The sequence below is a fragment of the Pipistrellus kuhlii genome, unplaced genomic scaffold, assembly GCF_014108245.1.
Source record: "Pipistrellus kuhlii isolate mPipKuh1 unplaced genomic scaffold, mPipKuh1.p scaffold_m20_p_11, whole genome shotgun sequence".
In the NCBI taxonomy this organism is placed as follows: Eukaryota; Metazoa; Chordata; class Mammalia; order Chiroptera; family Vespertilionidae; genus Pipistrellus; species Pipistrellus kuhlii.
Window position 1 is genome coordinate 49,089,759 of NW_023425416.1, and position 7,466 is coordinate 49,097,224.

Genomic DNA, 7,466 nt, shown 5'->3' on the forward strand with positions numbered 1-7,466 from the left:
CAAACCTGGACATTTCAGCTCGGGTGGGAAGCCTGTCTGATGCAGGTTAGGGGGAGTGTTGCTTTTGGGGAAATGCTTTGGAAACAAGCAAAGTCCCGCCTTTTAGCAGCTTTCCTTATATTTTTAAAATTACATTTTAGAAGTTTCTGTTATCATAGATTACAGTTTATAGCACATATTTCTTCTGCTAAGAAGCCCTCACAGTGCTGCCGTGGGACGTTTAATTTCCCATTATGGTTAGTTTCTCAAATTCCTCCCTTTGTAATTGTCACATTTTTACAGTCCTGTTTAAAATGAATTTATTTTTCCAACTGAAGATATCAAGCTGAGTTGGAAATTGAAATCCAAGGACTGTAAAATCAAATGATAAGGATGTGGCTTCGGGCTGAAGCATTCAACCACCACACCCTCCAGAAAGATCACTACAAAAATGTTTCCTCTTTTTCCTTACAAAATCCATAAGAACACCTCATAAGGGAAAATGATCTATACCTTGTTATTCGTTTAAACCGTTCAATATTTTGCTTGATTGCCTTGTCTTTACTCTATTTATACTTCACTGAAATGACTATTGTTTCAGCTTTACCAAGTCTACTTTTGTCTAGAGTATATTACACAATTTAATCTCTTTTTAGTGCCACAGATAGAAGAAAGAATACATGTTTTATATACAGGATGTCCAAAGGAGTGTGCCATACTCCAATAGCCGATAGCTCCATTTTGAAAATGAAATATAGTTTAATAAACACGTAGGTCTTTGAGGAGGGAATGGCGCAGAGTTTATTTTTGGCAGACACAATGACACCCTGCGTTACATTCCATACGTGGTGAGAGCTCAGTCATGGTGGCCAGCTAGCGAGCCAGACGGGCCCAGGACGGCCTGCCGAGGTTTGGGTGCCAGCTTTGTTTGTGGGCCGAAACGTTCCCCTCGACCGTGTCAGATTTATGCGGGTTCCTGAGATTGGTGAACGGAGTCCAGGAGCCTTAAGCCACACTGATTCCTCCAACCTGATGGGTGCCTTACAGACACGGCTGTTTTCCCTCCTCCTGGCCCAGAAACGTAGGCTCCATGGGGACGAAGCCTGGCAATGGTCCCTCCTCAGCTCCTGTTACCTCCCACCGCCCAGGGGAACCCCGTGGCTGCGGTGAGTGAGGGCCCGGGAAGTGGCACTTGAGTTTGGCTCCTTTCCCAGGCTGTTCATGGGCCCTCTCACGCCTAACCTCTCACTGGCTTCCTGCCGGGACGGAGCCTCAGAAAGCCTTGTTTTTGGGAAAAGGATGTTCTCGGCTGTGAGCTGTGACTTGGTCGATTGTGTGAGTCGAACAATCTCTCTGTCAGAGGCCAGTGTCCCAGTGGCTGTGACTCAGAGACAGCAGGAGATTCCTAGAATGTCCTGTCATCACGGGGCCTTTTCAGGCATTGAAGTGACCATTGTACCACATGGACTCACAATCGGGGTCATCCGGTGACCCTTAGCGGCCAGGGACTTCTGGTCACTGAGACGCAGCTGGAAGCTGTGCCATCGTGTGTGTGTGTGTGTGTGTGTATGTGTGTATGTGAGATAACTCATGTGTGTGTAATAATTGATGTGTATGTAATAACTGTGGGTGTGGTAACTAGGGTGTGTGTGTGTGGTAACTGGTGTATATACCTTCGTGTGTGTGTGTGTACAGATATCTGTGTGTACTTGGTATTTCTATTTTATTTACCTTTGGATGGCTTTGCTCTTTTGTGTGTGTAACTGGTGTGTGTGTGGTAACTGCTATGTGTGTAATATTCTAGCATGTAATAATTACAAGAGTTTTTCCGAAAGGTTGGTGAAGCTCGGGAGCCCAACAGGGTTGAGTAGCATGTAGTTTACCTGTTGGAAACCACTAAGGCACTTCCCCCAAACCTGAATAGGATGATTAACTGCCCGACAGCTTGGGGCACTTTATTGCCTCCTGCTGGCCAAACACCTGAGCAGCTGTAGGCTATTCTCCAAACTGACAATCTTTGTAAACCCTTTGTTACTGTACCCTTTGAAGCATATATTTCCACTTTGCCTTGGGATAAATTGTGTTTAATAAAAGCGCGGGTCCTTGGTCAAAGTAGAGTCTTCTAGTTCCTTCAGCTGAAGCTCCTCTGACCCCCAATGCCTCTCAAAAATATCTTTCATCCATGGACTCCTTCTTAATCATCTATGCGCTGCCCTTTCTCTAGAATGTTGAACCCTTTGTAAGGCTGGGGAAAGAACCCCAGAAATTAATGCCACCACCAGGGTTCCAACATGCATGTGTGTGATAATTTGTATGTCTCTGTGTGATAATGGTGTGTGTAACTAGTGTGTGGGGTAACTGCTATATGTACATATGTGTGTGATAATTGGTGTGTGTGTGTAACTGGTGTATGTATGTGTGTGTGTGATAACTGGTGTGTGTGTGTGTGTGTAACTGGTGTGTGTGTGTGTATGATAACTGGTGTGTGTGTGTGTGTAACTGGTGTGTGTGTGTGTGTGTGCGAGGGTAACTGCTAGGTATGCATGTTTGTAGTAACTGGGTGTGGGGGTAACTGCTGTGTGTGCATGTATGTGTGGGGTAACTGCTATGTGTGCATGCATGTGTAACTGGTGTATGTTTTGTATGTGTGTGTGATAACTAGTGTGGGAAGGTAACTGCTAGGTATGCATGTATGTGTGTAACTGGGTGTGGAGGAACTGCTATGTGTGCATGCGTGTGTAACTGGGTGTGGGGGTGACAGGAGTCTGAGGGGATGTGTGCCTCCTCAAGGTGTGTGCTCAGATACCGAGAAGCCAGGTGCCCCGAGGGCTGTGACATCAGGGTCAGCCTGGATGGTGTCGCTGTCCTTGGCAGGGTTTGGCAAGTCATGTTTTGGGTCTGGGAACCCCCACATTTTTCCAGCTAAGTTAACAGTGACTGCTTCTCCGCTGCCTCCATCTCGGCTCACAAAGGGCTCCCAGCAACCTCTGCCTCAGACGGCGGGCCTGGCCACCCTCACGGCTAATAAACGGGCCAGAGCAGCGGGAGATAAACAGGATTAGGAAAGCTAATGGTTTCTAAATGAAATCTTCTTGCTCAGACTTCCCCTCGTGGCGCCGCGGCTGAGAACAGCATTCCCAGAGTCAGCCCGCCCCTGGCGGGTCCAGAGGCTTCTGCTTGCCCTTTGCCACTCGCCACATGATGGGATCCATTGTCCAGAAGGCAGGGGCAGTCACAAGAGGGCGAGCTGAGCTGTCGCACCTGCTCTGGGTAGCGGGTGGGCCCAGCCCACACTCCACCTCTGCTCATTGCACCAAAGCGAGGCCTGGAGTCGCTACCATGGACATGGGGCCTCGGAGCTGGAGTGGCAACTGTCTAACTTGGCATTTTGCTTATTTTTACCTCCAAGTAAATGACTGGGCCTTAAGAAAGGGAAGAAAGGAGGAAGAGGGAGATGGGAGGAGGGAAGTGGAGAGAGATGAGAGAATAGGAGCTCTCAGATCCAGAAAATGGTTCTATTTCCCCCCCCTGAACCTTCCCGGGACAGCTAAGGCCACCGGCTGCCAACATTCAGCAGGAAATGAAGTCGAGAAGACATATTCCATCCTGGAATCCCACAGTGACTCCCTGTGGGCCCTCAAAGGGCACTCGTGTGTTAAGATGTCTTGTAAAACTGCCTGGATTGGAGGTCAGTGACGCTGGAACCATCCCAGCCTCGGCCCCTGGGCCCCTCTGGGGCTCAGATTCTGTCTGTCGATCAGAAACACAACAAAAACAAATATATTTTTATTGATTTCAGAGAGGAACGGAGAGGGAGAGAGAGATAGAAACATCCATAATAAGAGAATCATTGATCAGCTGCCTCCTGCACACCTCACACTGGGGATCAACCCTGCAACTCGGACCCGTGCCCTCACTGGGAATCAAACTGTGACCTCCTGGTTCATAGGTCGACGCTCAACCACTGAGCCACGCCAGCCGGGCCCGAATAACTATTTAAACATGTGAGCCCCAGAGTGAGGGTCAGGTCAGAGAGAGGCAGCGCGGTATTACGAGGGGAAATAAATTTTGATTAATTGACAGACATCTTGAAATGCAATGATCTCTGGGCTATATTTCAGTCTTGTATATTTCAATGGAAAGAAATGGCACAATATATATACTCAATAACTTCTCCAGGTCAGTTGTTTAGTGGGAGGGTTTTAATCGGTGAGTATGTTCACAGCCAAGTTCAACAGCAGTTACAGGGCAGGGGTCACACATTCAGATGCTCAGGATGATGCCCAGGGCAGGCCAGCAGGGAGTAGGGGGCTGGAGTGCCCTGGGGACCACGGTCTCCTCTAAACCAGGAGGTTCTGCTCAGCTCAGGAAACTCCTGCCTTGCAAGTTTTGTTTTGTTAGTTCTCGCCTTAGGATATTTTTTCCATTGATTTTTAGCGAGAGTGGAAAGAAGGGGGGAGAGAGGGGTAAGGAGAGAGAAGAAGAAACATCAGTGTTGAGAGAGACATATGGATTGGTTGCCTCCTCAACGCACCCTGGACCAGAGCAAGGGATCGAGCCTGTGACCCAGGTACTTGCTCTTGACTGGGAATTGAACCTTGAGCCTGCCACCCTTAGGTGCGTGGGGCCAGATGCGCTAACCCTTGAGCAAACCCACCAGGGCAGAAAGGACAGAAATCAGAAATTTAATGTTAAAACGCCTGGTGTCTAAGAAATGGATGCCAATTCAGGAGTTCAAAAAAGTCACGGCACAAGCGAAACAGAACCTACCCTTGAGCAGTTTGTCCCTTGGATCCGGGGGTTTCTGGAGTCCCCTTCCGCCCACCGGGCTCCCAGGTGGGTCCTGAGTGACAGCTTCCCAGGAGCGCCCTCCCGGCGGACCTCAGAATGGCCTGAAGTGTGAGCCCACGCGCTGTGCGAAGGGGCAGAACCCTGGTGCCCCCGGAGCCCTGGGGCACTGGAGGGGCCGGTGCATTGCCCTCCTCTGTCCACCCAGCACCCGGGCCCCTGGGGATTGGCCAGAGGAACCCCCAGCTTCTGAAGGGCTGACTCAGGCTCCTCCCCGGGTGGCACTGATGGGAAGGTGGTGCGGCTCTCAGAGCAGCTAATGACACTCAGTGGCCGGGGCTCACTGAGCATTCTCTGTCACTCACCGCACAGAATTCAAGTGTCTCCCTTGCTCTCCAGGCACCTGTGGGTGCTCTCACCGTCTGGTTTCGTTTCGTGATCGCCGTCCATGGGTATGGGTGGCCATTTTGCCTCGTCTCTGTAAAAGAAAACACCTGCCCTCGGAATTGGTTGAGCCGCCCTGTGGAATGACAGTGTTGTCAGCTGCGGTGACATGTTTGGGTGGAGAGAGGGAGCAGATGGTTTGCACGGTGTCACGGGCAGGGGACATGTAGGGAGCAGGTGTTCTGCCGGGTCCCAGCCGTCTGATTGGTGTACGCGTTCCTGAGGATGCTGAACGGGGAGTCAGTAAACTGGCTTTTGTTCTGTAACGAGAAGTATTTTGTGGCTGCCAGGAAACGGGCGCCATTCCTGTTCAAAAGGAAGGCTCCACATCTGAAAAAGACACTCGTGTGAAGATGACTCATCTCAAAGGAAACGTGTGCGCAACTCAGCGTTCCAGCCCTGAGATGAAGTTACCGTTAATTCCGTATGCTCCTTCTGCCAAGCAACTTCCTCAAGTTTTTACAATTTTATCTCATTTATGAAAACCTTGGGAATCGGAAAGCCTAAGGAAGTAGTTTATGTTCCAAAAACCAGTTATCAGAGTCATTGGGGTTGAGGACTTGCTGACCTACAAAGTCTAAATCATCTATTTATGCCATCCTTTTAAAACATAGTTTAAAATAAATTATTATACATTTATTGTCAATGTTACTTTTGTGTTTTTCCCATCAGTCACCAACGTTGTGAAGGGGGAGACTTAAGTCTGTTTCGCTAACCACTCCATTGAATGTACATAAGCTGCAGGAGGCGTGTCCGTCACAGGGGCTCAGTAAAACTCACTGAATGAATCCCCTGGGTTCTAAAAGTGGGCCTATTGACAAATTAAGGTTGTGCCCTGGCCAGTGATCTCAGTGGTTAGACCATTGGCTGGACACTGAAGAGTCTTGGGTTTGATTCCTAGTTCAGCCTGATGGAGGCAACCCACCTCTCTCTCCTCTCTCTCTCTTCCTCCTTTTCCCTCTCCTTCTCCCTCTCTCCTTCACCCTACATCCCTCCCTCCATTCCTTCCACTCCAAATAAACAAACAAATAAATAAATAAATAAATAAATAAATGGAAAAATACCCTCAGGGGAGACTTATCAAAAATAATTAAAGTTGTTATCATCTTCCTTCAGACATGTTTTTGGGGGGTTGGGGTGGGGAAGAGCAATGTTTGGCCTGCTTGGGGATATAGTTATAACTAATGACATCATGGACCCATTAGTCCATGAAGCTGGGGACATAGTTATAACTAATGACATCATGGACTCATTAGTCCATGAAGCTGGGGACATAGTTATAACTAATGACATCATGGACTCCGCTCTCCTTGTCACAGGTTTAAATAAGCCCCAGAAAAACCTCATGGCCAGAAGGGTTGGGTGCCCTGACCTGGGTGGACTCCCTGCATCACAGCGTGGAGGTTAAGAGTGTGGGCGCTGGCTCAGTTCCAGAACGTTCCATGGATTAGCCTTGGACTTGCTAAAGGACTTCTCTCTGCACCTGGGTTATCTCGTCGGGAAGTCAGAGATAACAGTAGTACCCACCTCGTAGGTGTTATGATGGAGATGAAATGTTCTGAGCTCAATGCCTAGCACATAGTATTGCTATGTAATTTGTGTTCCAAAGTCATTCAAATGTATGCCCAGTGCTCACTGATCTTAAAAACTCTATTGAGCACAATAAAGATATCTATAATAATAAAGTGTCGTCCTTCTAGGCGATCTTCCAGAGGAAGCGGGTTGCTAGGGAAACCTGGGACCCAGGTCCCAGAGAGAAGCCGGTGCCAGCGGCCGGGGGAAGGAAGGCCTGCTCTTTCATGAATGTTGTGCATCAGGCCTCTAGTAGTAAAAATGAATAAGTAAGTGTATTGAACATCTGCATGGTAATTAAGGATGTTATTTAATAATTGATGTACCCCCAGTCCTGGAATTAAATTATAATGTTCACAGCTAGGATCATAAATGAATTCCAGGGAAAAATTATATTTATAAAAGCGGCATACAGAACCAGGAGTTAATATCTAGTGTCCAGACTATGAAACGGGAGCTGAATGGTCTATATCTACACACACACATGACATTATTGCAGCCAGTTTGCCTGTTGGCAGGAGAATAGAGCGCTGAGTTGGATGTAATTTCCTCCTCCTCTACCACATTCATATCCACATGTTACGTGGATCTTTTTTGGGGGCTAAAAATTGCTTGCATTTTAAACCATAATCAGTGTATTTTCAATTTATTTCTCTTATCTTACACTGTGAAAATTGTGCAGA